General features: G+C 45.1%; 1 long non-coding RNA gene across 1 annotated transcript in view; it reads left to right on the top strand.

Moving 5' to 3' along the window:
• LOC105463482 (uncharacterized) overlaps positions 1-22,269 on the top strand; it is a 28,047-nt gene extending 5,778 nt beyond the window's left edge. Inside the window, exons 2-3 of the long non-coding RNA XR_011620908.1 lie at positions 21,571-21,633; positions 22,099-22,269. This is a non-coding gene — a long non-coding RNA (uncharacterized lncRNA). The remainder of the gene's footprint in view (positions 1-21,570; positions 21,634-22,098) is intronic.
• The last annotated feature ends 1,024 nt before the right edge of the window (positions 22,270-23,293 follow it).

Genomic DNA, 23,293 nt, shown 5'->3' with positions numbered 1-23,293 from the left:
GACAGAAACATTAATCCCCTGAGCGGTGGAAATAGGAGGTTACTCAACAGAGGTGACCCCTCCCTTCAGAAGCTGCCAAACATTGCCTTTGTCCCAGGAAGCCCTCCCCTGGAGTGCTCCAGTCTGTTCATTACCCCCACCCTCATCATCATCATCTTCCTCCTAGTATGGCCTGCATACTTACAGAGAGGAAATGAGCAAAATGACTTAACACCCACAGGATGAACTTGCAGCTACCATGGTTGCCTGATAAATTAGAAGGCAGATCAGTCTGAGCACCCACTCATAGTACCTGAGGCTTCAGAGTAGCACGGTGCCATGCAGGCCTTTCAGGTGCTCTCCAAGTGTCTGGACCAGGGGTCCCCAAACCCTGGGCCACAAACTGGGTCAGTGGCTGGTTAGGAACCAGGTCACACAGAAGGAGGTGAGTGGCAGGCAAGCAAGCCTTACCACCTGAGCTCCATCTCCTGTCAGATCAGCAGGGCATTCAATTCTCTTAGGAGCGTGAACCCTATTGTGAACTGCGTGTGGGAGGGATCTAGGTTGCATGCTCCCTATGAGAATCTAATGCCTGAGAATCTATCGCTATCTCCCATCACTCCCAGATGGGACCATCTAGTTGCAGGAAAACAAGCTCAGGGCTCCCACTGCTTCTACATTATGGTGATTTGTATAATTATTTCACTATATATTTCAATGTAATAATAATAGCAATAAAGTTCACAATAAATGTAATGCACTTGAATCATCCTGAAACCATCCCCACCCCCAACCCTGGTCCAAGAAAAAAATCTTTTCCATGTAACCAGTCCCTGGTGCCAAAAGAGTTAGAGAAAACGCCCTCCCTCAGCAGAAAGGTGGGCTATCTCCAACACAAAGGCCTTTGCTCCTCCTCCCACCTGTGAAATATCTTCGCTGGCTCTCTGCTTACAAGAGGCTAGTCTCAATGTGGGTACGCAGCTCCAGTTCCTCCTGAACCCCAGTGCTGAAAAACAGAGGGCTCAGCTCCCCAGGCTGCCAAATCTAGTACTCTCATGAACACTACATTGGCTTAATTATTTTAATTGAAAAAAAATAGGCGACTAATGATTACAGCTCTCTCAGCCAATACATAATGGAGCCATGAAGCTAAAAGAACTGAGGTCCACTGTGAGTTTTTAAAGCCTTGTTATTTCAGAATGACTCTCACGTTTGGGTTGGACCAGGGAGCTGCCACTCTTTGGGGAGGGATAGTTAACATAGTTGATGTCAATTCATTCCTTTTGCTTTCATGAAAAACCCACCCCATGGCTCTGCCCGAGTCACAAGTGTTCTGGAGTGCTTATGATTTCTTGCTCAAGAAAAATAATAGTCTTTTGCATAATTCTCAGAGCAAGCAACATGACTCTCCACCACATCTGGGAAAATTCCGAGATACACAATGCATAAGATGAATAGAGGTCCCAGCAAGCAAGCCGTGATAAGGAGGTGTGTGGCATTCCACGCCAGTCTCCTGCCTGTGAAGTGACATAAAAGCCCAGTTAGTGCTGCATTAACAGCTGTATTTTTCTTGTCTACGAATTCCAGTTGTATGAAAGTGGAACGCAACAAGGAAACCCCATGTCTGCCAATAATGGAAATTGTTTGAGATTTCTGAAGAATTGGGTGAACAAGAGGGGGTTGCACTGAGGTAGCTTTGAGAGTTCATGTCTTGCCTGAAGATTTGGATACAGACGTGTTGTTCTTAACTTAGCAGCCTCAAACAGGGATGAGAGGAAATTTTGTACTTAGATGGGACAGGGGAAGTGGGGAGCATATAGAATTTGAGGCTCTGGCCGGGCGTGGTTGCTCATGCCTTTAATCCCAGCACTTTGGGAGGCTGAGGCAGGTCAATCACCTGAGGTCAGGAGTTCAAGATCAGACTGACCAACGTGGTAAAACCCCGTCCCTACTAAAAATACAAAAATTAGCCAGGCATGGTGGTGGGCACCTGTAATCCCAGCTACTCGGGAGGCTGAGGCAGGAGAATCCGTTAAACCTGGGAGGCAGAGGTTGCAGTGAGCTGAGATTGTGCCACTGCACTCCAGCCTTGGTGACAGAACAAGACTCCATCAAAAAAAAAAAAATTTTTTTTTGAGGATCTGTGGAGATTAGAATTGGAACATGAGGGCAGATAAAAGACACAGAATTTGGCCAGCCCAGTATAAGAACCTCCTGTTAGGTTCTTTCCATCTCTGGCCAATTACTACCGCATCCTGAGTTCTGCCCAAAAGACTTTAGAAGGCCAGAGCAGAGACACATTAGTAAGAAGCTTCTACCTCTGAATCGAGGCACCTTCCACAGGGAGCCTCTCAATTGTCCTTCCACTTGCTGCTCTCTCACCTTCTAGATCTCAGGTTGTTGGGGGAGTGGTGGGGACGTGGGGCATGGACCCTCATGACCATCCATGAGGTGGGCTTAGTATATAGCATTATGTCTAGTCTTATAGATGAGGACATTGGGGCTTAAAAAATGCAAATGCCCGAGGCTGTGATCTACCAAACGGCAGAGGCAGAATGCAGACCCAGCCTCTCAAAGCCATGCTCGGTGTCCTTCATAACCTGCCACCTCCTCTACAGATGAGCTCGGCTCTGACCTTCAGCTTGCCCTTTTGGCCCCTACCTTGCTTTGCCCTTCGACGTATCCATCTGGCTCCCAATAGCCTGCTTGTCTTAGCCTCCAGTGTCCACCCACACCCCTGCCTCTGCTTGCAGTACTGCTTGGGAAAGGCGGTTGCTAGTGTCCCCTGTTTCCAAACTCCTGACAATCTATCTGCCTGGTTTCTGACCTCAACTTCGGCCCACTCCAGGTCTGACCGTGTTGGGTTTTGGCTGTTTCTGTGCTTTAAGGTCATGTTTGCTAGAGGACTGCCCATGAAGCTGGGCCGTGTTTGGTGGGAGCTGTGCCAGACAGCAGGTCATCAGGCAATGACCACTCCAAGATGCCGGGCCAGATAGGAGAAGCAAAGTCAGAAGCTAGGGAGTGGAGCCAAAGGTGCATCAGGGGCAGGAACCCATGCATAGGTCTGCAGGGTGTCAGCCAAAGAAACATGCCAGGCAAAGGCAGATGAAATGGGGGGTTCTGGAGGTCATTCCATGAGCTCTGGACATCTACTATGGAGTATTCTGTGAAAACATGGCTGAGCATCTTTTACTAGTATTTCAACCATGTTACCCAGGGTGAGGAATTGGGAGCCCAGATGCAGATCAAGAGAGAGAAGCAGGATAGAGTGGTACAGATGGTTATAGTCACAGTTCCATGGGAAGAACAGAGCGCACTATGTGGGATTGTCCCTGGTTGACTGCTCCTTGGCCTTGGGGCAATTAGGACTGGTATTTATTGACCTGGGAGTGTGAGAGCCCAATAAGTGAGGCCATGTAGGGGTGTGGATTTAACTGGCTACTCAAAAAGGGGAACTAATCAGCCTCTGGCCAGTGTGCCTCAAAACTGGGTCAAGGTAGCATCAATAAAAGCTATATTACAAATGGGTTGTGATAGACTCCTAAAGAGAGTGTTTTAGCTTTTTAAAATATATATGTTTTTGTATTTTTTATTTTATGCATATATGTGTGTGTGTATATATATATATACACATATATATATATATTTTTAGACAGTGTCTCACTCTGTCACCCAGATTGGAGTGCAAAGGCACGATCTCGGCTCACTGCAACTTCCGCCTCCTGGGTATAAGCAATTCTCCTGCCTTAGTCTCCTGAGTAGCTTGGATTACAGGCACCCGCCACCACGCCTGGCTAATTTTTGTAATTTTACTAGAGATGGGATTTCACCATGTTGGCCAGGCTGGTCTCGAACTCCTGACCTCAGGTGATCTGCCCGCTTCAGCCTCTCAAAGTGCTGGGAGTACAGGCATGAGCCAACGTGTCCAACCTAGTTATATTTTTAATTACAAAAGTAGTATATAGAAGTTGAAAATTCAATAATACAGTGAAAACTGATTTTACAAATGACTCTGTGACTCAACATCACAGGGGAAACTGCTATTCATAGATAAATATACATTTTTTCAGAACATTGGCTATGCTGATAGGAAATGTGTATTCATGAACATTTATGCATATACATATTGTTTTACAGTTTATAATACAGGTAAAAAATCATATCATATATGGCATAATTCCTTTTTTTAACTCAATAATAAATTATGGGCCTTCTGCCACATTGATACCTACAGACTGACATCATTCTCTCTTAAGGGCTGCATAATATTCCATGGTTTGTCTCATTTTACTATTAATTAATATTTATGTTGCCTTCAGATTTTTACTATTACATTAACTAAGTAAACACTGTACACACTTGCATGACTTTTCTGGGGAATAAGTTCCTCTAAGTAAAATTTCTGGATCAAAATTTGTATGCATTTGAAATTGTATTAGTAACTGTTCAATTTCTCTCTAAAAAGATTATACCAGTTTATGTTCCCACAGCAGTTTATGACTAGACATTAGACATTATTGATCTTTATTTTTCCAATCTAATTGCTGGGAAATGTGACTCTGTTTTAATTTGTATATATCTGATCACTAGGGAGGTAGGTAGGTCTTCTAAAATGTTATCTGTTTGAATAGCCTCACCTATAAATTAACTCTTCTGGTCTTTTTCCATTTTAAAACTTTATTCTTTGTATATTAAGAATATTAACTCTTGTCCATGTCAATTGTAAGTATTTTTATTAGCCTATCATTTGCTTTTTGTTTTGTCTATAGTGTTTTGTTCTGTATAAAAACTTTTCTGTTTTAGATAATAAAATCTGTCAGTATTTTCTTTCATGGTCTCCAGGTTTCCTGTCTTGTTTAGGAAGGTCTTCCCGATAGGGTAAATTTTTCAGGGGAGTGGGCTGGGAGAGACGATATTCCCAGCAATGATGTGATACTGATGAGGCTGAGGCTGCTGGGGGGCTGGGCAGAGGTGTTGCCACTGCAAGTCACTGTTAAGTGGCTCTTAACTTTTTGTGTGCCATATATTTCTCTGAGATTCTGATAAAAGCTATGGACCCCAGACACAATTTCGACTACGATTTCAGAGGTTTTACAGACCACTTGAAGTTTATCACAGATCCCTGCTTATCTTCATCTGGTTAAGAACCCTCCCTATTGCACTGGGAAATATCCACTCTAGGAAAACATTTCAAATGATTTCTGCTGTCGAATATGGACCCTCAATTGACTCCTCCAGTAAATTTCACCTGGGAAGCTGAGTATTCTAAGGCAGCCTCTTTCTGTAACCCATTTGCCATCCTGGAAATTCATGACTCCTCCTGGCCCTGAATATAAGGACGAGCGTCATCCTAGCTTGGGACCAGCATTCTCAGCCCTTCGCAGTAGAGCAGCCTTTTTCAATGCACCCATGCATTCCCTACAGTCGCTCTGACTTCACTGGATTTCAGATCTGGGGAGATAACAGCTGAGGCTCGGAGATGGAGGTGGGTATGGGATTGTGGGGAGGGATGCTAAGGGCGGCAAGACACCATCAAGAAGATTAGAATCTGCCCGCCTTTGAAGAGCCCATGAAGAAGGACATTAAATTTAGCAGCAGTCTTACAAAGGCTCTGTTCTTGAGTCTGTCTGTTGAGTCCTGTCTGTTGAGATTTTGCCCTTTGCATATGTCCTACGATGCTATTATCTCTTGGAGATCTAAGTTGGAGTATCTTTTTCTTGTTTCATTTTCAGGAAATCTTTAATTTCAGCTTACATTCTCTATCAATACATTTCTTCAAAGGTTAGTCTTTCTAAAACCACAAAATGCTGGTTGCCTACAACCTAGTTGCTCCTCCTTCATCCGTTGGTCCGTGTCTGTATTCTCTCTTCATTGTCTGCCACAGTCAGCATTCTCCACGCTCTGAAGATGGAAGGGGAATTTTAAATTTCTTTTGGTGGAAAAGTTACTTTCAACTTCAAAGATAAATGAGTTAATTTCTTCACCATATATAAGTGCCTGGTGATTCCTGCGCAACACAATGAAACATTCTCCCCTGTACCTCCTCAAAATAAACACACACATTTTACATAAGACTACAGTAACCTAAGAAGAGAGCCTCCTTAACATTTTATACTATATTGTGTAAGCCAAGGGGCAAATCTGGCTAAAGTAGGTAGTATTTTTAGTGGTACAGATTCCGGAGCCCAGCCTGGACTTTGGATTAGATGCTTTGAGGGTAAGCCCTGAGAGTCCTTACGCCCAGCCTAACTTCTTCGGTGGTTTGCTGTATGTAGCCAGCCCGGCACAGGTATGAAAACTGGGATAGTTTACAATGACAAAGAGTAAGAGTATATTATATAATCATGCAAAGTAAAAGAAGCAGAGAAAGCCTCTTTTCCTTGAAATTGGGGAACAATTTATGGAAGAATGAGTATTTCAGACCAGCCTGAGTGAAGAGAGCTCATGAAGGAGCAGGTGTTGTCGGCAGCAATGGAGCCAGGGTGAGAGTCAGAAGCAGGCATGGAAAAAAGGGGAATTATACGGATATCCTGGGAGAAATGAAGAGGCCAGGCTGGCTTGCTTCAGGCTTTGTGATCCTTCACGCTTCCGGGATTCCCCACCTTTGATGAGAAAGTGCTTTCATCCTCAGAGCCATGTAATTGGACAGAGGGAAAGTGTGCATTGATAGCAATAAATTTCCCAAGCAGACCAGACAGGGTCTCCCTGGCTGGAAATCCCTACATGGAGCTATACCTTGTGCCTGAGCAACCCACCACCAGGGTCTCCAAGGCCACTCAACCCTTGTTGCACATTAGAATCACCTGGACCCTTTTTAAAAGTACCAATGCCCAGGTCCCTTCCCCAATATTCTGATTTGCTAGGTCTGGGGTGGGGCTCCAGCACAGATTTTTTGTTTTGTTTTGTTTTTGAGATGGAGCCTCGCTCTGTCGCCCAGGTTGGAGTGCAGTGGCGCGATCTTGGCTCACTGCAAGCTCTGCCTCCCGGGTTCACGCCATTCTTCTCCCTCAGCCTCCCTAGTAGCGGGGACTACAGGCACCCACCACCACGTCCGGCTAACTTTTTGTATTTTTAGTAGAGATGGGGTTTTACCATGTTAGCCAGGATGGTCTAGATCTCCTGACCTCATGATCCACCCGCCTCGGCCTCCCAAAATGCTGGGATTACAGGCGTGAGCCACGGCACCCGGTCCCAGCATAGGTATTTTTTGAAGTCCCCAGGTGATTCTAATGTGCTGCCACAGTTGAGAACTACTGACCTGGCCAGTTGGAACCAACTAGCTGGGAAATTGTTGTTGACTTTGAGCCTCAATTTCCTCATCTGTTCTGGGGAATGTTGCCGAGGTGATGTCGAGGGTCTCCAGGACCTCCCTTCTGTCCTCTTCTCTTCGCAGGCATCTGGTTCTCTCTCCCAGCCTCTCTACTGCTCCCTGTGGTGTTTCGCTGCCATCTTTTTTCCCCTTCGTATCTTATCTGCTATGCTTTGGTTCCTGTGGGCCCAGATCTCTGCTAAGTGACAAAGACTGCTAATTGCTTAATCAGATAAACTAATTGCTGTTAACACTACCTGACTGAATCATTCCCTTGCAAGTAAAACGCTACCTTGAGCCACTAAGATTGTGCTCCCCAAGGAGTGAAGAGCAGTCTCTACAATGTGATTTTCAGGCAGGGCTGATAGTGAATACCAGGGCCTTGCAGTTCCTCCAGGCCTACCACAGAGGGGCCATATCTTTGGACAGAGAAAGTGTAGACAGAGAAAACAGCAGAGCCCCGACCTTACTGGCTATTTGAAACTGGGCCATTACTTGGTTTCTCTGTTGTTTAGGGGGTGGCAACACTTACCTTCCAGAATTATTATTAAGGGCCCATAAAAGGATGTGGCATGTCGTAGGTGTTCTATAAATATTAGCCTCCATTTTCCTTCCAAAGCCCAGATTCAAATACAGCTTTCGATAGCTACATCTCACTTTTAACACCCAGAGTTTAACTCTGTAGTTAAGCCATGTCTCTCTCATCCTGCACTTGGGCAATTTTTTTTTTCAATTGTTTTTTTTTTGAGACAGAGTTTCGCTCTTTATTGCCCAGGCTGGAGTGCAATGGCGCAATCTTGGCTCACTGCAACCTCCACCTCCCTGGTTCAACCTGTTCTCCTGCCTTAGCCTCCCAAGTAGTTGGGATTACAGATGCCCACCACCATGCCTGGCTAATTTTTGTATTTTTGGTAGAGATGAGGTTTCACCATGTTGGCCAGGCTAGTCTCGTATTCCTGATCTTAGGTGATGTGCCCACCTCAGCCTCCCAAAATGCTGGGATTACAGGCATGAACCACCATGCCCTGCTTCAGTTATTTTTTCTTGTGGTGAATTAACACATGACATGAACTTCACTAGCTTAACCATTTTTAAGTGTATGGTTCGTAATATTAAGCACATTCAGATCATTATACAACCATCACTTCCACATTGTATTATCCAGTTCCAGAACTCTTCATTCTGCAAAACTGAAACTCAATTAAATAATACCCCTGCATTCCCTCCTCCCCTCAGCCCCTGGCAACCAATATTCCACTTTCTGTCTCTATGATTTTGACTACTCCAGGTACCTCATATAAGTGAAATCATGGTGCAGTTAATTTTTTAGATCTAAAGATTGAATTTTACATTTTTTCCTGTTAAATTCTCTCTTGCTACTTTTTTTTCCCCAGCCTTACAGCATTTCCTGAGCTTCTGGATCCTGATTTTATTGTCTGACATGGTAGCTACCCTTCCCAGGTCTGTGCCATCAGCAGAGATAGACAGAGGGCTCTCGATGTCTTCACTCAAATCATAAGTAACATTTTCGACAGAAAAGGGCAAGAGACAAAACCCTTCTGCACCCTGAGCTTCCAACATGATGCTGACAAATTAAGCAAACCTCTTTAGTTTTAATATTAGTTACAAACTAACGAAACTGTATTATCATTCAGTTCACAATTCTTAATTCTCCACTGCCACTTTCTGCAGCAGAAACTAGTTTCCTATCCCAACATCCATTCTTCTCTTCCTCCTTAGTAACAGAACTCTAATTTTTAGCTGCTGTGATCCCAGCTTCTCTTGAAACTAGAGATGGTCGTGTGCCTCATTCTGGTCAATAAGTTGTAAATAGAATTCTTTTGTGGAACTTCAGGCAAATCTCCCTAATAGTAACTGACTCAGCTAAGGGGTAGATAGCCCTGCCTCCTTCCTGGTGCTTGAATGTGGATGTAATGGCTGAGCCTCCAGCAGCCATCTTGAATCGTGAGGTGACCTTGAGGATGAAGGATAAAGGAACCTGGTCTTTACCGACCATGGGACCATATCATAGCAGCCTAGGATTGCCTATTGCCAGATTTTCTTACAGGAGAAATAAACTTTCAAATTGTTTAAGCTTTTGAATCTAATTTTAATGAATGATGAAAATAATGAACACTTTGTTTAAAATCCAAACACTCTGTCTTTCTCTGAAAGAAGACAGGGAGAAACAAAAACGAGAGAAAGAGAGACAGAAAAAAAGAAAGATAAAAAGATAAAGGAAGAGGAAGGAGGGAAGAAAGGAAGGAGGGAAGGAAGGAAACGGAGGGAATGAAGGAAGGCAGGGGAAAGAGACTTTGAGTTTTCTGATGCAAATCTGGAATTCCTCCCATATCTGGAAGAGTTCTGTGCATCTACAGCCTCTCCAACCTTTGAAAAAGAGTTTGGGAGGTCATTAGGAAAGGGAGAAAAACAAAAAGGGAAATTTGTCAGCCTGGGTTTGAGTAGACCTCCTGACGTGAAGAGCTAGAGAAGCCTCTCTTTGGAGACCTAGGCCATTTCTAACAGTTTCCTTTGAAATCACTAATTATGTTCTAAAAAAGAAGGCGTCATTGGAGCCAGAACCAGCAGCCAATTACCCACGAGAAATCACTCACTGTGTGGGCTGCCTTTTCTCTCTGTTCGCATAATTTTAAAATGCAATTTCTAGAATCATGCTAAATACTTGTAAACAGAGATTGGTTTAATTGCAAGGAGAAACAATTTCAGGGGATAAAAAGGAGTTGTTTCTCCTTGTTTTATGGATAATAGAGCAATCCGCTTTAGGTCAGACTTAGAGATGTACTTAGTCCATCTATCTCCTCACCCAAAGTCAGGTCCCTCTGCAAATCTGGTGAGAGGAACAGACTTCAGGAGAAGGTAGAGGTTGAGGCTGCTATGGGGTAGTGGAAAGAGCATAGCATTTGGCTTAGAAGACCTGGGTTCATAGTCCCAGCTCTGGCAGTTTCTAGATTGCTTCTATTATAACATTATAATAGCAAGTCACTTAGCCTTCCTGAGCCTCAGTTTTCTCATCTGAAAAGTGGGACTGCCACACAGGGTGGGAGGATTAAGGGGTAATGTACACTTGTGAAAACTATAAAGTATGCTAATGGAATGTGAGCTCCGTGAAAGTAGTGTCTCAGCTGCCTGCCGCCTTTCCTGTGTTCTGGATGGTGCCTGTAAGATTGTATCCATTATTTTGTATCAATCAAAACTGCCACATAATGAAAACTACAGAGTGGCAGGGGCCTACCACCACCCACATTTTTTCTCACAGTTCTGTGGGGTCTGGCTGATCTAGGCTGGGCCTAGCTGATCACCACCGGGCTGGTTCAGCTGGAGCAACTTAGCCAGAAAACCATGCTTCTCTCAAGACTAAGGGCTAGCTGGGGCTCATCCTTGTCATGGTGATGGCAGAAAGGCAAGAAGCAGCAAGGCCAGCATGTCTGTGCTATGTTTACTAATATCCCATCAGTCAAAGGTGGAAGACATGTGGCTGGGGCTAGGGATGGGAATTTCATTCTGCCCACACAACGGGAAGACACTGCAAAGTTACATGGCAAAGGGTGTGAAGAATTGGGCCATTAATGCTGTCTACCACAAACTGCAAGTAGCATACACATGGGTATTGAATGAATGAATGTTTTCCAAATGAATGAAGACAAATTGAAGACAGCTGAGGCTTGTAAAGCAAGTTCTCACCTTGGGCATCAAGGCTCTCTGTCTTCCGATGCCTGCAATCCTTTAACCAACGGAAGAGGGATTGGGGAAAAAGTTACTACAATCGGACAGAGCCATGTAGTAAAAATAAATGAGTCTCCAGCCTTGCCCTGTGAGCCCTGCCCAGCACCTAGAATCTTCAGCTCACTCTTAACTAACTGTTGCTGAGATTACAGTTGATCTCTAAGGCGTTACCTCAAGATGTTGAGTCCATTTAAGAACTGGAGGGACAACCAAGGTGGGAAAATATGTTTGTCTTCTTTAATCACAGGGAATCATTTGATTGCTTCTTGAGTTGAAATTAAGACAATAAGTCACTTAAAATTATAACAATAACCCAAAGAGCCAAACACTGAAATTATTAATGGTGGCTCCATTTGACGAATTAGATTAGGGATAAGGTAGATGAAGAAGGTATTTTCTTTATATTTTATAACTTCCTGGGCTATTGGGAAAAAACTGTTTAACTATGTGCATGTTATTTTTATAATACGTTTTTGAAAAGGTTTAAAGATGCAGGCTGTGAAACTCCCTTCTTGTATGTGCTTTCAAACCCTAGAGGAATGAAGCTTTGTAGGCGGGATGACAGGCGTTGGCTATAGGAGGGAGGCCAGAGGCCTTGCCCAGAACCATCTCAAATCCTACCCTGTGGACGGCAGCTTGCCTGCTCTACTCACAAGGCCTCCATCTAAAAAAAGAAAAGGAAAGCAATCCCCCCTTCCTCATAATAACACACAGAAGAGAGCATGAATGAAATTAACATTCTTGTCTGCTCACCCAGAATAAAATGTCACTGGGTGAGTAAGAAAGCGATTACTTCCAAGGCTGAATGAGCAAACTCTTTAGGCAGATGGGGAAGTCTTGTTGTACTCTTGATTTTGGGGTTATTTCCCTTGTCTTTCCATTTCTTCCTGCCTCCTCCAGGCTTCCTGTGGACCCGGGTTTGCATAAAAAGTGTGTTTGGGGGCGCATATCCTGGGAAGGCACTGGCCTCTTTTTAGCATTTGCAATTTGGTTTTTAAATGTTGCTGTATAGCAGGAAGGCACATTAAGAAAAAGCATGTGAGTTAAGATGGATTTTTTTTTTTGGAAAATGCTGTTTGCAGCTCTCATCTGAGTAAGGCTTGGGTAGCTCTGTTCTCAGAGTTTATTTCTGGTGCAGAATGATACAGGTGGAGAACGACCTGCCCGCAGTTTTACATTGCATAATGGCTGGATGGGGTCCTTTAGCTGCTGAATTGCTCTCTTATATCACAGCTGATCAGAAATCTGGTGGTTTTCTCTGGGGAAGAGTCTCAGCCCAGCCATCTCTGAAATGATGAGAGGGGAACAGATTCTGGAATTCCCGAGTTCCTTATTTATTGCTGAGACCAAAAGGTCTGTGTGTGGTTGCAACTCTGTGTGTGTGTGTGTGTGTGTGTGTGTGTGTGTGTGTGCTTACTTACGGTGTGTGCTGAGGTGGGGGCACTTGGGAGGAGAAAATCTCGGAGCAAAAGGACTTTTCCAAAGAAGAACATCATCTACCTTGTGCTCCTGTCATTTTGGCCACAGAGAGCAGAACAAACCATAAAAATCAAAGCTCCAGTCCCCCATAAGCTAAGACAAATGACCACATGCCTCAAAGTCACTCCAACCTTGAAACTCACAGCTTGGAAAAGTCTTCCTGTAGCATGGTAACAAGTCATCCAGACTAAAGTTGGTGACGACCCAGCAAGGACCTGCCCTCACAGATGCAGGAACTGGGAATGAGAAGAGGGTTTTGCTTCAGCCTGGATCACAGGCTCCCTGGTTCTCTCCTCTCCCTGTCTTCCTCTTGTCTTACTTTGCAGAGATTTTCAGTCTATTGCAGCATCTCCCCATTAAAGTAAATAGTGCTTTCCCGGGAGCACATCTTCGATATTTCTGCAATTGTGCCATAGCCAGCTAATGTGTAATGCTGTGGTTTAATAGTCTATTAAAACACAGCGCTGCACATTAAAATCTCTACTGTATCACTGCAGATCTACTTAACAAAGGCGAGGTCCCCAGAAAGCACTATTCACTTGCCGAGAGTTGCTGCAACAGAGCAGGAGAAGTCTCTTATGGCGGAAAAATTTAAAGGGGAAATGGGATAGTAAAGGGGACCTCCCTGTATCTCCCATGGCCAAAGAGAGCAGCCCCTTTGCCTGTCTGAAAGGAGCAAAATCTGCTGGTGCTATGGATTGCATCTGGAAATTCTTGGAGTTTAATAACAAATCTCTGTAGATCAAATCTCATTACTCAGATCTTTATTTGGAAGCACTTCAGTTTCCTCTCTCTCCCTCTCAGAGAGAGACAGAGTTCAGGAAAGCTGCCCCCAGCCTGGAAAATGCACCACGGCTCCTCCCTCTAGAACAATTGCCAGGGCGGAGGAGGAATTCTTCAAACAGCTGTAAATCCTCCCACCAACATCTTCCTCCTTTAGAAAGTACAACATATCCCCACATCAAAGCCTCCCTTCAGCTGCCAAGAGAAAGAATCAATAGTGTAACAGAAAGGAAGCAACGTGAATGCAGGGTGTGTGGTGTAAACACCTCTACTGCAGATAACCCAAATATCACCTTAGAAACATGAGAATAAAACTCCTGGTGCTGAGGCTTCTGATGGGCCCTGCAAGTGAGCAGTCAAAATACCAGTAGCAGTTTGCCGCAGAGTCAGGTCCGGGAGAGAAGAATAGGGAAGACAGCAAGACAAGGATGGGACTTTGCAGGTGGGATGGTCAGAATCAAAGGCAAAGAAAAAGTAGGTGAGTCGAGAAATAAGGTTCAAAAAAGTAGAAGAGAGACACTCACTGGAATGAGCATCAGAAGCTCTGGCAATGGCCATGCTGCCATTCGATGACTTTAGGATGGGTCAGGTCAGTAACCTGGACATCCTCATCCACTAGTGAATGCAGGCCCTCTCAGTTTTCCCCCAGTTCTAGTGATTCCATGAACTCCGAGCAAACCTACACAGTGGTTGTGCATGTGTGTAGGGGTACACATCTTTAATCATCTTAGTGTTTAAGCTCTCAATGTCATTTGATAATTGTTTAATTTGTTGAGTCACTATGATGCCTACAGTGTTTCCGTGTCATAGAGTCAGAGCTTGTTGGAATTCGTTGTGGACTTGTATTTTCCAAGCAAAGCCCTGAGTTATCTCAATTTGGTCATTTCAACTAGGAATTTAAGTGACCAGTTTAGGAGTATCTGTTCCTGGCTTCCTGGATGATGAACATGTGGCCACCTTCTTCCAGAGACCACGAAGAAAGCAGCCGTGGCCCGGCGCCTCCTGACTCTCACACCAAGAGTGCAGTGGCCCCAGTGCTTTTCTGCCCATGGAAGAAACAGAGGGTGTGGCCACGGTTGTTAATTTTAGTCGTTTTCTCTTCTAACCGTTCCCCAAAAGTGCCAGTTGGGGCAGGGAGTGTAAATACATGGTTCTTTATCAATGTCCAGCTCTTCTTGGATCTGTTCACATAACTGACATGCATTTTGTGAACTAACTTCCCGCCTGGCTCCCTCTTATCCTTCCAGTAGCTCACCTCCCCCATGTCACCACGTCCTCACCTACTGAACTTAAATTTAATCTAAATTGAAATCTTACTGTCATGACACATTTGGAGTTGCCTGGGATCCTATTTGGGGCAAATTGGACACAAAACATGCATAAATGAACAGATAATTCCCTGACCTTTCTCCCCTAGTTGTAGGTACAGGTGTGTCTAGGAGTAGGGAAGTAACGGAAGATGGCAAAAACAGATCTGCCTTGGTGACTTGGGGTAGAAATGGGGGGGTGAAGCTTTTACTTGACATTTAAGTGGAATGGGGTAACAGCGAAAAGAAGCGTGAGGCCTTCAGCATGTCTGAAAGCAGACTTGTATGAGGAGAAGCAAATAACTACAGGGACAATGTGATTTCTGAAGTGATGGGTAATGTTTCTCTTTAGTTTTCAATTTAATATTGAGGCACCGAATATCTAGTCAGGAAGACCCTGTCAGGGAAGGGCCAAACCTTTACTGAGTCCTCCATTGGGCTGGTGGCTGGCTTTCATATGCATTATCTCGTTGAGTCCTTGCAATGACCCTTCCACAGGGATTATTCAGATTTTATAGGTGAAGAAACTGAGGCAGAAATGGGTTTAAGTCAGGGGTCTTAAGGGCCAGAGACTGGTAGCAGTCTATGCCCTGTTAGGCTGCACAGGAGAAGGTGAGCAGTGGCAAGCCAGCATTACCCCCTGAGCCCCACCTCCTGTCAGATCAGGGCTGGCATTAGATTCTCATGACAGCACAAGGTCTATTGTGAACTGCGCATGTGAGGGATCTAGGTTGCATGTTCCTCATGAGAATCTAATGCCTGATGATCTGAGGTGGAACAGTTTCATCCCCAAACTATCTCTCAACTCCTGGCTACTATCTATGGAAAAATTGTCTTCCATGAAACTGGTCCCTGGTGGCAAAAAGGTTGGGGACTTCTGGGTTAAGTAATGGGCCCAAGGACACACACCAGCAAGGTGCAAAAGTTAGTATTTCAATACAGTTTTCCTATCACCTTCTTATATGACATGTTGGGGCCACTTAGCCCATTAAAAACTTTGGGCCATAAAAGTATGAATAATCCAATGTCTTTGAAATTGCCTTTGCAAAGATTATGACAGAGAGAGAAGTCTAGCATGGCTGACTCCATCTTGCTTCTAATCTCACAGGCTGGCTGTCTTTGCTTATTCCTAGGCATAGACCAAGCTAACCATAGGTGGAATTTAGTTTACTGTTTAACTTTGAAGCAAGGGTGATAATAGTCCCACCTAAAACGGATTTCTTCCTGTTCAGAGGCTGGAACTGCTTCTGTAAGCCTAATGAAAGTCCACAAGATTAAGATTATGGGAGGAGCTCAAATTCTGCTAAAAGGTAGGTATATTTCTATGACCTCTTACTGTTCAGGAGTCACACAGCTAGAGGACACAAGATCTGTGACTTCTCCAATTGCTCCTACAGATGACATCTCTATTGTAGAACCTAAGATTGGTCTTTTGAGATGTTTTTCTGGCTGACCCACCCAGACTGGTGACTTATCATGATTCAACCCATCCTGTTGCCCCCAACCCAAGGGTGGATTCAGCTCATGGGGACCACGTTCCCTGTTCCTATGATTGCATCCCCAACCAATCCACAGCACCCACTTCCTAGCCTCCTGCACACCACACTATCCTTGAAAAACCCTAATCTCCAAGCCTTTGGGGAGACTGATTTGAGCAATAACTCCATCTCCTGTGTGGCTGGCCTCCCGTCAATTAAACTCTTTCTGTCCTGTGATTTCTTGGTCTCAGTGACCTGCTTTTTTCTGTGCAGAGGGAAAGAAGAACCCATCAGCAATTACATCGTCTCCCTCAAGGCAAGTAAAATCTGAGAGATGGAGATAGAAAATCCAGGAATGGCTATTGAATTAAGAAGGAGAAAGAAAGGACAAAACAAGTGTTTTTAGGAAGGTGGCAACACCTCCAGCTGGTCTAAAGGATCTATGGGGAAGCAGCTGCAGACCCAGTGCACTGCTCCAGAATCCTGCCACAACCATAAGTCTAGAAATGACCCAGATCCTCAAACAGAGGTTTCCTGTGTCCCAGGAAGAGTTGCCCACTGGCCAGTTTCCTCACTTTCAGCTCATCAGGCAAAGCGGGGAAGAAGGCAGGCTGGAGTGCCCGGAAGGACAGAGAGGAGGCATCTAGGCGGAGGGAGAAGAGATCCTTATGGGTAAAAGAGATGCATGGTTGGGCTGGGAGCCAAAGCTGATTTCCCCTCCTCTCTCCACACTATGAACTGATAATTGTGCACACATGTCTTTGTGTGAAGTGCTCCCAAATTGAAGAAGTGATAGTGACACCCTCAAACCCTGAAGAAGAGCACAGGGGAGTAACTACTGCACCCTTATCTCTGCCCCCAGCTGGGAGGCTGATGGAAGCTATTAAAGTGAGCCTCTGTGAGTGGCATTTGTGGTGGCAGGGGTGGGCCTGGGGATTGGAGAGAGAAAGAAAGAGAAAGAGAAACAGAGAGAAGCAGCCTGGGAAATGCTTGCTGCTTTCCTTCTCAAAATAGTAAAGGTGGGAGGGGTGATAACTGAGAAATGCAAATGCATGATTTGGAGGATTTCATGGCTGTTGCCCAAGATAGTGCAGGGTGGGTGCCACCTGAAGACCAAGGCCTAAAACGCTCTTGGTTGCTACCTTAGATGCAAGAATTTAGAACTGTGTCTCTAAATTAGAATAATCGCATTAATGCAGTCTCCTCCCTCAGGCTCCTCTTTAGGCTTCTAACACAGCACCGGAAGAGAATTCAGGAATAAAAGATGTGAGCTCAAGTCAGCTATGTGACCTCAGAAACTCCTCTTAACAACCTCTTTAGTCTAGATTGCTCATCAGCAACTTCACAGGGCCGTTACTGAAAAACAAGCACCAGTGAAGCTGAAAGCATTTTGCACGCTGTAGAATGTCACATGAATAGTGTTTATTTGTTATAACCAAAGTGTAGCCTTGGGAGGTCCAAAACACCACAGCCCAGTTTAACTGCATAGCAAGATCTTGCCCAAGCCCTCTGGCTTCCTTGTAATTAACTCTTGGGGTCCAGTGCAAAGTCCAGGAGGTCTTGGATGTCCTCTGCAGCTTTCATGGGGCTCTGCTAGGGAAAAGCCAATGAACTTACTCCCAAGAGGCCAACAGGTGGCTAACAGAGGGACCTTGAAAATGCTGTCCCCTGTATGGGTGCTCTGCTAACAAGGCCCTCTCAGGCATGAGACCCAGGAGGGGTGCGGTGGTGTTCCTGCAGCCAGGCAAGGCAGAGTGGAACATACAACATCATTCAAGGAGGCCCTGAGTTCTCTGCCAAGGAAAGAGCCTGGCCCTGTCCTTATTTTAGGAAATGGGGCTGTTCAGTTTTATACCTATCACTTTCCTCACCCGAGGATGCACACACAGTCAAACCTCAGGACCAACTGGAGAGACAGGACATCATCCGGCACCATCTTGACATCTCTGCTGGACTTGGCAGGTAGTTTAGGGCACAGACCAGCGTTCCTCATCATCAGTGGTGGCAACTGGCTTCACAAGCACTCTCCTCTGGGTGAAAGCGCCTGTGTGCTTCTCCGAGAGCTTAACTCTCAGCAGTGGGATCCTGACGCCTTGTGCTCCCGCCCTCAGCCTTCTTCAGCGGCCCTGGGTTCCTGAGATGCAAAATGTCCATGCACAGCCAACCCTGTGCCCTTGGTCCTTGCCTCCTGGGCACACTCACTGTGCTCCCTACACCTCCTTGTTGGCCATGCCCCACCCAGGTGCTCCTTTGTGTTTTTCCTTCCTCTTCTACTAAAACCTAGTATATGGAAAGAAAATGATGTCATTGATTATACTGAGACATAGATCTTATGTTCCTTTTCAGATTTCCTTGGCTGCAGCCTCCTACTCCTCTTCCTCCTCCTCCGTCTCTTTCTCTTTTTGTTAGTGTCTCCACCTGTTCTACTTTCCCCCTCCACTTTTTTTTTTTTTAAAGATAGTGCTATGGTTTGCATATCTCCTCTAAAAATCAGGTGGAAATTTAATTGCCATTATAACAGAATTAAGAGATAGGACTTTTAAGAGGTGACTAGGCCCCGAGGGCTCTGCCCTCCTGAACGGCTTAGATGGATGCCTTTATCATGGGGGTGGATTAGTCATTGCGGGCGTGGGCTCCTGGTTACAGGGTAATTTCAGCCCCTATTTTCTCTCTGTCTCGCGCACTTGCTCACCACACGATGCCTTCCACCCTCATCAGATGCCAATGCTGTGCTCTTGGTCTTCTCAGCCTCCAGAGCCGTGAGCCAAATAAACTTCTATTCTTTATAAGTTACTCCGTCTGTGGTATTCTGTTATAGCAGCAGAAAATGGACTCAGACAGATGGTAAGGCAGACTTTATTCAGGATGAACCTGGTAGGTACGAAGACTACTTCGATGAGGTTTTGCAGTCGGGGAGAGAGATTGGGCTTCCTGCCCCGCCACTTTCGGAGCTGAATAAAACACCACCATGTAAGGTGTGGGATCTGGCTGCCTGAGACGAGGGACTAAATTACATAATCTGGAAGTATGGGGGAGTAGCTCCCTTTGGGAGGAAACTTGACAAACGGGAGCGGAGAGACAGGAGGGAGCCTGACAGATTCCTCTCCTTTCTCCCTCCTGTGCACTATTCTGGGAGATGAGGTGTGCTTCTTGCAGTCATTCCAGAGAAGTCCCTTGTACCAAGTAAACATATCTGCTAAGCCCCTAGCTGTCCTCCTGGCTAGTACTGCCCAGAGTGAAAGCGCCTCCTGTGGAATCACTTCTCACCTTGACCTTCCTCACCTCCCTTTGATCTTTACCACCTGTCTCCTTGCCCAGTCCCTGCTTTTCGAGAAGACAATGGCCAAGACACCTCTTTAATTTTATTGAGAGATCAAGCTCCACCCACTCTCTTACTTCTCCTCCAAGCTATTTAACACATCTCTAATCGTGGCCTTTATATTTGTTAATCATTAAAGGAAGCAAAGGAGGAAGAGGAGGCATGAGTTAGGGGAGGAGGAGAGACAGGAGGTTCGTCTCTTGCTCCTAAAAGCTCACTCCATTGGCCTTCTTTTACCCTGAAGGGAAAATCTGTCGTGCTTCTATCTATAGAGTTCCAGGCATTTTCGAAGCAGACAGGCTAGAATGCAGAAATTTCGGTGAGGTGGGATTTCGGGAGAATAATTTGGCAAACCTTTTCCAGGCTGAGCGCAGCTTGAAAAAGGCTCTTTTCTGTCTATTGACTAAAAACTTGCCCAGAAAGGAAAAATCATAGCCGGCATAGTTCAGCTACTTCGAAGGACTTCTGTTCTCTCTCTCTTTTAAGACAATATAATCAATGAAAGGATTTGGAAATAATGAACTATAGAGAGCATGAGGGGTCTTGAAGTGGGTTTTCATCTGCATCACTTCCATTGCAGAGGTTTACTTTTATTTGCCTTTCGAAAGATGGGGCTGTGTCAATAGCAGTGTTCATCCCATCAGCCAGGCTGATAAGCACGGAGGTGGGCTGTCCTTTCGCCTCTCCTGCTCAAGGAGCTGGAGTTGCACATGTGGTATATGTGTTTGCAACACGCTGCTGGGAACCAGTGATCAGCTTTCTGGCAGTATCTGGTAAATAAGAACGTCTCCAATGTGTAAATTGCAGAAATTGGCTTCTCCCACTACTCTTTTGCCAGGAAATGGGGAACGCACAGAGGAGGAACACTGAGTGCCCAGGGAACATTCATTTTCATGTTACTGTATTTAGGTGTTGTGTTTGGTGAGTTCAGGAGAGACAGCAGAGGGGGCCGGACTAGAAAGAATGGGCTGGAGGTTGACTTGGTCGAGTCCCATGGGTCAGAGAAGGCAATTTCAGCCACTAAAGAGCAAAAATGTCACAGGATCTCTATCTACTTCCACATTTATGCAGACGGAAACCGCACATGTCCCAAACTGAATTCATCCTCTTCCCTCCAAAGCCTGTTCTCTTCCGCTGGCCCTTCTGTTGTCCAAATGCTCCAATGAGTGTAAGGAACCAAAGTCATTCGTGACTCTCCCTCTTCTTTATCTATAAATCTCATTAATAAATCTTATGAGTTTTATAAGATTATAGTATTTCTGGAATCATCTATCCTCCCACCTCCACTTTTCCATCTTAGTCCAAGCACCTGTCCCCTCTTACTTGGATGACTGCAATGCCTCATTCTTGTTGTCTGCCAATCCATTCCTCAGCCTGCAAGAAAGTTCATATTTTTTAAGGCTAAAGATCATATTGTTATCCCTCTTGCTCTAAAGCCCTTGCATGTTTCCCATTGCCCTTTAAGTGTGGGCTCAAGTCTCAGAGTCCTTAACCATGATTTCCTAGGCCTTCCTCAGTGCAGTCCTGCCCTTACACACCCATTCCCGCTCTCCTCCACTGCCTCCCTGCTCCTGGGTGCCTTCAGGCCTTTCACGTGCCCACACTCATCTCAGAGCTTCTGACTATGTGGTTCCCTCTGCCTGATGTCAGGGTTCAGCACATGATACCCCAGAGTAGGGCTCCGTGGTATGCCAGGTACTTTGAACTGACAGAGATTAGAAGGACCTCAGAAACAAGGTCACTCTGACCTTCTCCTATCCTGCTTTCTCCCTCAAACACGGCACAGAAACTAGAATTCCTCGTCCCAAAGCAAGCCATAAACCTGGGAAGGTCTCAGACCTTCTCCCTTCCCTGCCGAAAGTCCTCCTGTGACAGGTGTCCTGCCCTGTACCTGGCAGAGAGGCCTGTCTTACAGAGACACAGAAAAGATTCTGGACAAACGGGCCTTGCAGACCCACCCGCCGCCTCCCAGTTCATTCCCATTAGATCAGACCCTTTTTTGTCCCGTCGTGTTTCTTCATAACCATGCACTTCTTTCTTCAGATCCTGCATAAAAATATAACTTTCTCTGGGTTTTGGGGTCTTTATTTCTGAAGCCTTCTTGTCACATAAAACTTTGTTAAGTAAGTTTGTTGTGTTTTCCTTGTGTTACAGTCTGTCTTTCATTATCAGGGTTGTCAGTCATGACCGTATGACTGATGGATGAAGACCGTATGACTGATGGATGAAGAAAAGGTATGACTTTTTCCACCCTACCCTGGGACAGCCCTTCCTTGCTCTGTTCCCTTCCATTGCACCAAGACTGGTGTCATTTATTTACCTATGTTTTTGTGTTTCTCGCTTGACTCAGCTCTATGGGGGAAGACACTATGTCTGTTTCGGTTTCCACTGCATCCTTAGCACGCAACACAATGCCTAGCATCTATTAGATGCTCTCTCTATAGCTATAGATATAGATACATAGATATAGATTATATAGAGATTATACATAGAACATATATAGAATTAATGAGATTATGGTAAATCTGCTTTGGAATTATAAAGGCTATATAATACTGATAATTTTTATTTCTGCCTTCTAGCTCAGAAAAGGCAGGATAGAATATTCTATTATCATTTAAACTTGAGTGGAACTTATTTGTATCTGTGTGTTGAGGCTTCCAGGTATTTGCATCTTAAGCTTTTTATTTATACCTGCAGAATGAAGGGATTTGTGCCACTTTAAAGGAATTTCAGGCAATAGCCAGCAGGTGGGTTCATTAAGGAAGGAACAGAACACTTTCATCACTATTTTTATTTCTTTTTTAACAGTTTGGAAACTGAAAAACAAAGAGACAAGCAGCTGTGGGCAAAGGAAGTAGGTTGGGTGGTAGGAACAGGCTTTGGATAAGTTGCCTAGCTCCCTTAGGAGCGCTCTCCTCACCTCCACACCCACCCACAGGGGAGGAGGGGCCGCCAGCCTGCTGGGAAGGCTATTTGGTAGAGTAGGAGGGGCCAGGGCTACTGGCAGACATCCTGAGTTCAAACCTGCTGTTAACCCTGGGATTTCCAGTAGTCGCTAATTTCTGCCTCAGTTTCCTTATTTGTAAAACAAAGCTCTAATCCCTAATCTCACAGGATTAGTGTGACGATTAAAGAGATAATGTATCAGAAAACTCCTGGCCAGATGCAGTGACTCATCCCCGTAATCCCAGCACTTTGAGAGGCCGAGGTAGGCAGATAGCTTGATCCCAGGAGTTCGTGACCAGCCTGGGCAACATGGAGAAACCCTGTCTCTACAAAAAATACAAAAATTAGCCAGGCATGGTGGCATGCATCTGTAGTCCCAGCTACTCAGGAGGCTGAGGTGCGAGTATCACCTGAGCCTGGGAGTTGGAGGCTGCAATGAGATTGTGGCACTGCATTCCAGCCTGGGCAACAGAGTAGGACTCTGTCTAAAAAAAAAGAGAGACAGAGAGAGAGAGGGAAGAAATGAAAAGAAAGGATGGGAAAGGAAAGGAAACCCTTCATAAACTGCAAATATAAATTAAAGGTGGTATGATTATGCCACTTAACCAATCTTCCCAAATACAAAAATTAAGTCTGACTTTCCTTCACCGTGTGCTGCCCCCACCATTGTAACTCCACGGACATGATTGTGTGTCAAGACCAACACTGAGTATCTGCATTTCTCCCAATTCCGGTGGTCTGTAAACTCATAGGATGGGTCTTAGCCATTTGATGTCCCTAGTAACCTGTAGTGTCAGATGCTCAATATGCCTTGAATAAACATTGAGTGAATAAATGTAAGGTGGGAAGCATGGAGGAGGTAAGTCTGAAGGAAAAGGTGAAAAGGGAAGAGTGGGCTAGATTTCTAGAAAAATTTACATGTTCTTGGAAATCAGGAGGAACAATT

Source organism: Macaca nemestrina, chromosome 3, assembly GCF_043159975.1.
Source record: "Macaca nemestrina isolate mMacNem1 chromosome 3, mMacNem.hap1, whole genome shotgun sequence".
Lineage (NCBI taxonomy): Eukaryota > Metazoa > Chordata > Mammalia > Primates > Cercopithecidae > Macaca > Macaca nemestrina.
The sequence above is the reverse complement of the archived record's forward strand: the minus strand, read 5'-3'. Positions and strand labels throughout refer to the sequence as shown.